This window comes from Phyllobates terribilis, unplaced genomic scaffold (assembly GCF_046119375.1).
Source record: "Phyllobates terribilis strain yellow unplaced genomic scaffold, ASM4611937v1 Scaffold_3__8_contigs__length_932513732, whole genome shotgun sequence".
Classification (NCBI taxonomy): domain Eukaryota; kingdom Metazoa; phylum Chordata; class Amphibia; order Anura; family Dendrobatidae; genus Phyllobates; species Phyllobates terribilis.
Window position 1 is genome coordinate 260438562 of NW_027362763.1, and position 10167 is coordinate 260448728.

Genomic DNA, 10167 nt, shown 5'->3' on the forward strand with positions numbered 1-10167 from the left:
AGCCCTCGGTCCCTCAGATGTGGACAAGTAAAAGACCATTTCCTCCTAGCCATGAGAAAGCTAAGAGGTTGAATTTCACCATCTGCAAGCTCTTGGCTACAGAAATGCTGCCTTTCCGCCTGGTGGACACAGAGGATTTTCGAGACCTTATGTCTGTCGCAGTGCCCCAGTACCAGATGCCCAGTCGGCACTACTTCTCAAAGAAAGGTGTGCCTGCGCTCCACCAGCATGTCGCACACAACATCACCGCTTCTTTGAGAAACTCTGTGTGTGACAGGGTGCATTTCACCACAGACACTTTGACGAGTAGGCATGGACAGGGGCGTTACATGTCGCTGACTGGGCACTGGGTAACTATGGTGACAGCAGGACAAGGGGCTGCTGTCCAAGTCTTGCCGTCCCCACGAGTTGTGCGTCAATCCTCTTTATGTCAAAGTTCCTCCACTGCTTCTGCCTCCTCAACCTCCTCTCGGTCTTCCACCTGCACCCAAAGCCTGTCTGGTCATGCCACAAGCTTTCTAACTGCGCAGAAGGGATCCTGCACACCTCCTTACTATGCTGGCAGTAGGGCTCAACGTCATCAGGCGGTTTTTACATTGAAATGTCTGGGAAATGTGAGTCACACAGCTGAGGAGTTGTGGTCAGCTCTGGAGAACCAATTTCATGAATGGTTGTCTCCACTGGACCTGAAACCAGGGAAGGCCGTGTGCGACAATGCTGCAAACCTGGGTGCGGCCCTTCGCCGGGGCAATGTCACACACGTGCCTTGTATGGCTCACGTGTTGAACCTGGTTGTCCAGCAATTTTTAGCCCACTATCCCAGACTAGATGGCCTTTTGCAGAGGGCACGGTCGCTGTGTGCTCACTTCCGCCGTTCGCATCCCGCAGCTCAGCGACTTACATCTCTGCAGAAGTCGTTGGGCCTGCCACTTCACCGGCTAAAATGCGATGTGCCTACCCGGTGGAATTCAACTCTGCACATGTTGCAGCGACTGTGGCAGCACCGACAAGCCCTGGTGCAATACGTTCTGACGTATAGCCTGGGCCAACGAGATTCAGAGGTGGGGCAAATCACGCTGGAGGAGTGGTCTCAGATCAGGGACCTATGCACCCTTCTGCACAGTTTTGAAATGGCGACGAAGATGTTTAGTGCTGACGATGCCATTATCAGCATGACTATTCCGGTGATTTACATGCTGGAGCACATGTTAAACAGAATTCGGAGTCAGGTGGTGGCACAAGAGGAGGTGGAGGAAGTAGAGGAGGAGGAGTTGTATGCGGAAGGGCTAACATCTGCAAGGTCCAGACAGTCGGCAGCACCAAGGCGGCAGGCATGTGAGGGTGGGGGAGATGGTTTTACCAGGGCGCATGGTAGCAGCCAAACTAGTGAGGAAGGTGCAGGAGCCCAGGAAGAAGTGGAGGACGAACTGATGGAAGACTCATCAGATGAGGGAGACCTTGATCACATTTCTGTTGTGCGAGGTTGGGGGGAGAGGACAGAGGAAGGAAGCATGATTGTTACCTCGCCACCAACACAACAAGGACTTGGTGCTCCTGGATGCGCAACACACATGAGTGCCTTCTTGCTGCACTACCTGCAACATGACCCTCGAATTGTGAGAATTAGAAATAATCCTGACTACTGGGTTGCCACACTGTTAGATCCCCGGTACAAAAGTAAATTTGCAGAAATTATTCCTGCCATAGAAAGGGATGCACGCATGCAGGAGTATCAGCAGAGACTGTTGCAGAATCTTACATGTGCTTTTCCACAAAATACCAGTGGTGCACGTAGTGAATCTCACAGTTCCAACTTGCCAACCGTGGGACCGTCAAGTGTTCAGCACTCAAACCGTAACAGAACCACAGTATCTGCTGGTAACATCAATTTTGCGGAATCATTTCACCACTTTTTTAGCCCATCCTTTGCAAGGCCACAGGAGACAAGAAGTCTGACACATAGTCAACGCCTAGAGACGATGGTAGAGGAGTATCTCCAAGTAAACATTGAAGCCACGACTGTGTCACTGGACCCTTGCTCTTTTTGGGCTTCCAATCTGGATAAATGGCCGGAGCTAGCCACTTACGCCTTGGAGATCTTGTCATGCCCCGCAGCCAGCGTTCTGTCTGAACGTGTGTTCAGCGCTGCTGGTGGTGTGCTGACAGATAAGCGCACGCGGCTCTCCACTGATAATGTAGACAGACTCACGTTCATAAAGATGAACAAATCATGGATCCGAAACGACTTTTCTACCCCTGTGTCATCCTGGGGAGAGTAAAAGCTTGATGATTGGTTAAAATCACCCTACCAACCGTTTTAAGCTTTCAAATTACTAATCATGTTTATCTGTATCTTGGCTGGAAAATAATTTGGGCTTTGTAGCAGTGTGCAGCACTGATTCTATTAGGCCATCTATAATAAGCTCCACCAGATTTAAAATTACTAATCATGTTTATCTGTATCTTGACTGGAAAATAATTTGGGCTTTGTAGCAGTGTGCAGCACTGATCCTATTAGGCCATCTATACTAAAGCTTCACCAGATTTAAAATTAATAATAATTTTTAGCTGCATCTAGCCCGGAAAATAATTTTGGAGCTCCGAGATGCGCAAGACTCATAAGTGCCTTCTTGCTGCACTACCTGCAGCATGACCCTCATATTGTCAGAATTCGAAGTAATCATGACTACTGGGTTGCCACACTCTTAGATCCCCCAAACTTTTCGATCAACCTTTTCATTTTAATAAAGACCAAAAAAATGGTCATTTTTGAAATTATAAGCATTAGCAGGTTGTTAGAAACTGAAATCAAACAGTTTTCAACTCAAAACTTTATTCTAGGTGATGTTACATTTTCACATAGGACCCCTTGTTCGAAAGGAGCTTCTGAACTCTCTCGTCCATTGAATTTGTCAGGTTTTGGATGGTTTCTGCTTCAATTGTTTTGCATGAGGACAGAATACCCTCCCAGAGCTGTTGCTTAGATGTGAACTGCCTCCCGCCATCATAGACACTCCTTTTAATGATGCTCCAAAGGTTCTGAATGGGGTACAGGTCAGGGGAGCATGGGGGTCACACCATAAGTTTGTCCCCTTTTATGCCCATATCAGCCAGAGGTGCAGATGTTTTATGTGCAGCATGAGATGGTGCATTATCATGCAGAAAAATGATCTTGCTGTGAAATACACGGTTCTTCTTCTTGAACCATGGCAGGAAGTGCTGTTTGAGAAAATCCACATACATTATGGAGTTCATCTTTAGCGCCTTCAGGGATCCTAAAGGGGCCGACAATCTCTCTCCCCATGATTCCAGCCCAAAACATTACTCCACCTCCTCCTTGTTGGCGCTGTAGCCGTGTTTGCGTGGGGTGTCCATCAACCAGCCATCCTCCACTCCATCCATCTGGACCATCGAGCGCTGCACGGCACTCATCCGTGAACAAAACAGTTTTGAAATCAGTCTTCATGTAATGTTTGGCCCACTGGAGCCGTTTCTGCTTGTGTGAAGTGGATAGAGGAGGTCAACAGGATGGCGTATGCACAGCTGCAAACCTCTGAAGGACCCTGCATCTTGTTGTTCGGGGGACGTTGGAGGCACAAGCAGCTTCAAAAACTTGTCTGCTGCTATGAAAAGGCTTTTTTGCCGCTGCTCTTTCAACCTGACGTAATTGCCTGTAGGAAAGAGTCCTCAACTTGCCCTTATCAGCACGCACACGTGTGTACTGTGAATCAGCTACATACTTCTTAATTGCCAAGCCACTTCATCCTGATCATCGCACAATGTTGATTGTAGTCATGCCTTGACCTAAACACTCCACAATTTGTTGCTTCTCAGCAGCCGACACATCCTTTTTCTTTCCCATTTTGGCAGAAAATGTAGGCTGCTTAATAATGTGAGACAGCCTTCTTAAGTAGTCTTGCCTTTCATTGGACACACCTGCCAAACTAATTAGCACAGGTGTTTGCAATTGCTTACAGTGATATAAAGAGCCCTGACACACATCACCATCAATGAGTTTAACTGACAAACAAACAAATTCTTCCCTTATCACTCCTAAACACTTTTTGCATAATAATTTGGAACGCAGTGTACATGTGCTTTTCCACAAAACACCAGTGGTTCACGTAGTGAATCTTACAGTTCTAACTTGCCAACCGTGGTCTGTATGGAGTTGTTCAATAAAGGGCCCAAAATTAAGGTAACATAGATGGGAGAGGTCTCTATGAATAGGAATTCCTAAGTATTTGATACCCTGTGAGGGCCAGGCAAAGGGAAAGTTGGACTGGATGTAATCCTATATGGATTTGGGGAGGGAGACATCGAGGGCCTCAGACTTCACTGCATTGATTTTAAAATTTGACCATGTAACAAAGTGATCTATTTCAGCCATAACAGCATGGATGGATATATGTGATTGAGTGATATATACTAGGACATCATCAGCAAATAGAGAGCACTTGTACTCGGTGCCTCCCACCTCAATCCACCTAATATTGGGGTTATGGCGAATTGATGAGAGCAGGTGCTCCGTCACTAGGATGTATAAGAGAGGGGACAGAGGACATCCCTGCCTTGTCCCATTGGTGATTGTGAAAGGTGATGAAAATGTTCTGATGCACCACCTGGGCCTTGGGACACCCGGAGCCGGACCCTTTTTGGTGGATGCTGGTGGTTGTAGTCTTCGTGGCGGCGACCTGGTTCCGTGGCTCAGGGTGGTCAAACCAGTGGCGGAACTATTTATGTGGTTTTGATGTTTAAATGTCCGACTACGCCACCCGTGGATTGCGGTCAGAGTGAACCGCCGCTGCAGGGCAGACCGCTGAGGCTGGTGTTGTGGGTGCAGCAGAGCATAGCATAACTCCCCACGGGAGGAGTATAGCCTCAGGGCAGTGTATGCGGAGGATGGGGGTGATGGTGCAGGGCAGCAGCAGTAACGACACGGAGTCAGTGATGCAGTCCAGGGCCTTTACTCACAGTTCTTATTATCCAGACCACGTCTGCAGGTAATGGCTGCCCACGTCGTACTGTGCTCACCAGGTGAGGGGCTCAGACAACTCCCAGATAACTTTGGAGCGCTTCACAGGACCCCCTTTGTGTGTCCTTTGTCTGGCCTTTCTTACCAACCCTTCTGTCCGGCTGCCTCGGGCCTCCTCTTGGTAAACTTGGCGCCAGTTTCCCTGACCCTATGTGGTGCCTTCCTAGCGGGTGTAGCGAGGGGCTGCGCCACATAAAATGTCACAGCCTCCGGTTTCTAGCTGAGGGTCGTTTCCTGCCTCCACTAGTTTCGGGGACCGGTCTCCCCCTTTGGCCTGACCCCTCCACGCAGGTGGATTCGGGCGTGCGGTGGCGACTCGCCCGTCCGCACCCCTGGGATCCCTTCATTCCTCGTTCCTGGAGCCTTCTCCGCTCCTCTTCCTTCCTTCTCCCTCTTCCAGGCCTGGGCCTCTGTTACTAGGCCCGCCTGCGGAGCAGAGCTCATGCAGAGCCCCTGCTCCCTGCCACTTCTGCTCAGACTTCTCTGCACTGAACTAAGATGGTGCCCACCTTTTATACTCCCTTCTCAATGCACCCAGGAACTGCTTCCTCCCTGCTCCTGCACTACAGGGTTCCCCTTCCTCAGTGTTCCCTCCCCCCACTCCAGCCAGGGACAGGGACTGTCGTGCCCATCTCAGAGGCATATTGGTCGCCCTGCCCCACGGCAATGTGGTGTAATGCATGCAGGTGTCGGGTCCTGATCCACACTCCATCCTTACCTGAGAGTGAGATATCACACCTCTGGGTGAGGTGCAATACCTCTGTAGCAACCGAGCCCTCAGGGTGCTACAGTTCCATTTATCTTCAGCCTAGGTGACGTATTGTGATACAGGGCCGTGATTTGGGCTATAAAAGGGTCCCCTAGACCCCTACCCCAAGCTTTTTAAGAGAATCATATATGGCGTGCCAGGAGACTCTATGGAATGCTTTCTCAGCATCCAACGAGAGTATCTAATTACAAATTTTTAACTGCATCTAGCCCAGGAAATACTTTGTGCCTAGTAGCAGTGTCTGCTAGTCAGCGGATTATCCCGGCTGTTAAGCAAGCTACACCACCTGTAGTTTAGACACTTAATTTTTTCAAAGGAAATGCTTCGGGACCATGGGATACTCAGTGAAGAGCATCAGGAGGCACCCCAAGGCATAGGGGCTGGGACTGGCAGTAGGATGCCTTGCGGTGGACAGCCGAGCTCGATCCTTATAAAAGCTTTTTAACTGCAGCAGCTTTAGTGGACGCTACTGGAGCTGGAATTACGCGGCTGCTGGCATGAGACTTGCCCTCCAATAGATCCTTGTAAATGGATTTAAAGTGTATTCATTCAAATTAGAGAGACAATTTAAATTAAAAAGCTTAGAGCTGCCTCCACCACAGGGGTGCTCGCTCGACCCACCAGCGGACAGGCACCAGTACTGGGAGAGGGGGGCTGGCCATCAGGGTTTACCGCGGCTCTGGCACAAACCCGGCGACACGGAGGTGGCACGGGCAGGAGCGGACTGGCCGTGTCGGCTTCTCACTTTTTGGATTTTAGAAGGGCATGACATGCCTATATCTGTGTCTCCCCCTCCTTTTACTCCTCCACCTCTTTTATTTTCGCATGACTATATGTACTTGTCACTTTTCCATGTGTTAGTTATGTCTTCTGAGCAGTTTGTCAGCTTTTGGACACCTTTGAAGGTGTTTGCTATGTGTTTCTATGTGTTTTTGTTTGCCTGCCATTGGTTTTAACGGTGTTCGAAGTTCGGCGAACACACGGGTGTTCGACGAACCGAACCGAACTCGAACACTACGGGGGTGGCTCAACACTAATCCTGAGAAACCCGGTCCTGAGTGTCCGGATGGGGGAATTGTCATGGGTGTGTCAGAAGTGTCAGACAGTCGCCCTGTAGTTGGTTGCAGGATATCTCTACGTTTGGCATTACAGACATCTTCTTAGAGGCTGTATCTAGGACCCAGCAGCTACCTTCCCCTGTCTAATTAACACCTGCCTGGGTGTATAAATAACTGCTGTGTTTCAGAGTTAGGTGACGATATTCAATACTACTTGTGAAGGCTTTAGCAAGAGCAGTACTTCATCCTCTCTGGAGCTTGAGAACGTGTGCGCATTTGTCTGGAGTCGTCTCAAGCTAAGCAATTTCCCCCTGTTTGTCCACCCTTGTTGTCTGTAGTGATTAGTGCAGATCGACTGGTGCTTATCTCCTCCCTTCCCTAGCTTTAGTCATACGCCGGGGAAAGAGAGGGCGAGGCATGCATGCGACGATTGGTGAAGAGCCAATACGGGGACGTTAGGGGAGACAGAGTGACGCCAGATCAACCTAGGAGGTCTCCACTACCCCCCTTTCCCTAGAGTCTGGACTCTCTTTCCCTCTTTCCTTTGTGTTGCACTTAGTCTTTCCCACACCTTGCGTGACACGTGTATTAAATATTAATAATTTAACTATATCCAAGCCCACATGACAGGGTGCTATACGAGATATACTATCTCCAATTAATGTGACAACAATATATAGGTTATAGCTATATAACATGATATCTAACAATCAGCTGCTTGCACATAAAAAAACACACAAATTGGAATTCCATCACATTATGTATTATATCATACTAGCTCAGGGGTGGGCAACTCATTTTTCCAAGGGACCACATTTGCAACTGTGATTTTTGTGGAGGACTGAACCAATAGGCTGAAATGATTTCTGCTCAATATTAATATTAACATATTATAATTATTATTTTAGATTAATATTGATTGAATCACTTAATATAACCAAAATTAAGAATGCTGACATCTCCCTATATACTGTGTGAGATCACAAACAGTCCCTTTATATACAGTATGGGTTCAAACATAGCCCCCCATATACAGTACGAGCTCTTACATAGTCCCCCTCTATACAGTAGAAACCTTCACACAGTCATCTTATATACAGTATGAGACCCCACAGTCACCTTATATAAAGTATAAACCCCGACATAGCCAGCCTATTTACAGTATGAGTCCCCAGTCACCCTATATACAGTATAAGCCCCCAAAATGTCACCCTATATACAGTATAGTATGAGCCCCCATATAGCCCCCTACATACAGTATGAGCCCCTATATAGCCCTCTATATACAGTAATTTCCTCAAATAGCACCTTATGGTATGAGCCCCACATAACTATATATACGGTGTGAGCCCCCACATAGCCTATCTATATACATTATGAGTCCACATATAGCCCCATATACAGTATGAGCCCACACACAAAGTCACCCTATATATATTATGAGGTCCCACACAGTTGACCTATATACAATATGAGCCCCCACATAGTCGCCCTATATACAGTTTGAGCCTCAACACAGTTGCTCTGTTTACAGTATGAGCCCCCATATAGCGCTCCTATGTAAAGTATGAGCCCCTACATAGCCTGTTATATACAGTATTAGCTCTCACTTAGCCTCCCTATATACAGTATGAACCTCCACATAGCACACTCTATATACTGTATGAACCCCCCATACACATTATGAGCCTACACACAACCCCATATACAGTTAGGTCCATATATAATTGAACAGAGACAACATTTTTCTAATTTGGGTTCAAGACATTACCACAATGAATTTTAAACAAAACAATTCAGATGCAGTTGAAGTTCAGACTTTCAGCTTTCATTTGAGGGTATCCACATTAAAATTGGATGAAGAGTTTAGGAGTTTCAGCTCATTAACATGTGCCACCCTGTTTTTAAAGGGACCAAAAGTAATTGGACAGATTAAATAATTGTAAATAAAATGTTCATTTCTAGTACTTGGTTGAAAACCCTTTGTTGGCAATGACTGCCTGAAGTCTTGAACTCATGGACATCACCAGACACTGTGTTTCCTCCTTTTTGATGCTCTGCCAGGCCTTCACTGCGGTGGTTTTCAGTTGCTGTCTGTTTGTGGGCCTTTCTGTCTGAAGTTTAGTCTTTAACAAGTGAAATGCATGATCAATTGGGTTGAGATCATGTGACTGACTTGGCCATTTAAGAATATTCCACTTCTTTGCTTTAATAAACTCCTGGGTTGCTTTGGCTTTATGTTTTGGGTCATTGTCCATCTGTAGTATGAAACGACGACCAATCAGTTTGGCTGCATTTGGCTGGATCTGAGCACACAGTATGGCACTGAATACATCAGAATTCATTCGGCTGCTTCTGTCCTGTGTCACATCATCAATAAACACTAGTGACCCAGTGCCACTGGCAGCCATGCATGCCCAAGCCATCACACTGCCTCCGCCGTGTTTTACAGATTATGTAGTATGCTTTGGATCATGAGCTGTACCACGCCTTCGCCATACTTTTCTCTTTCCATCATTCTGGTAGAGGTTGATCTTGGTTTCATCTGTCCAAAGAATGTTCTTCCAGAACTGTGCTGGCTTTTTTAGATGTTTTTTAGCAAAGTCCAGTCTAGCCTTTTTAATCTTGATGCTTATGAGTGGCTTGCACCGTGCAGTGAACCCTCTGTATTTACTATCATGCAGTCTTCTCTATGGTAGATTTGGATATTGATATGCCTACCTCCTGGAGAGTGTTGTTCACTTGGTTGGCTGTTGTGAAGGGGTTTCTCTTCACCATGGAGATTATTCTGCGATCATCCACCACTGTTGTCTTCCGTGGGCGCCCAGGTCTTTTTGCATTGATGAGTTCACCAGTGCTTTCTTTCTTTCTCAGGATGTACCAAACTGTAGATTGTGCCACTCCTAATATTGTAGCAGTTTCTCAGATTGTTTTTTTCTGTTTTTGCAGCTTAAGGATGGCTTGTTTCACCTGCATGGAGAGCTCCTTTGACCGCATGTTTACTTCACACCAAAATCTTCCAGATGCAAGCACCACACCTCAAATCAACTCCAGGCCTTTTATCTGCTTAAATGAGAATGACATAATGAAGGGATTGCCCACATCTGTCCATGAAATAGCCTTGGAGTCAATTGTCCAATTACTTTTGGTCCCTTTAAAAACAGGGTGGCACATGTTAAGGAGCTGAAACTCCTAAACCCTTCATCCAATTTTAATGTGGATACCCTCAAATGAAAGCTGAAAGTCTGAACTTCAACTGCATCTGAATTGTTTTGTTTAAAATTCATTGTGGTAATGTCTAGAAC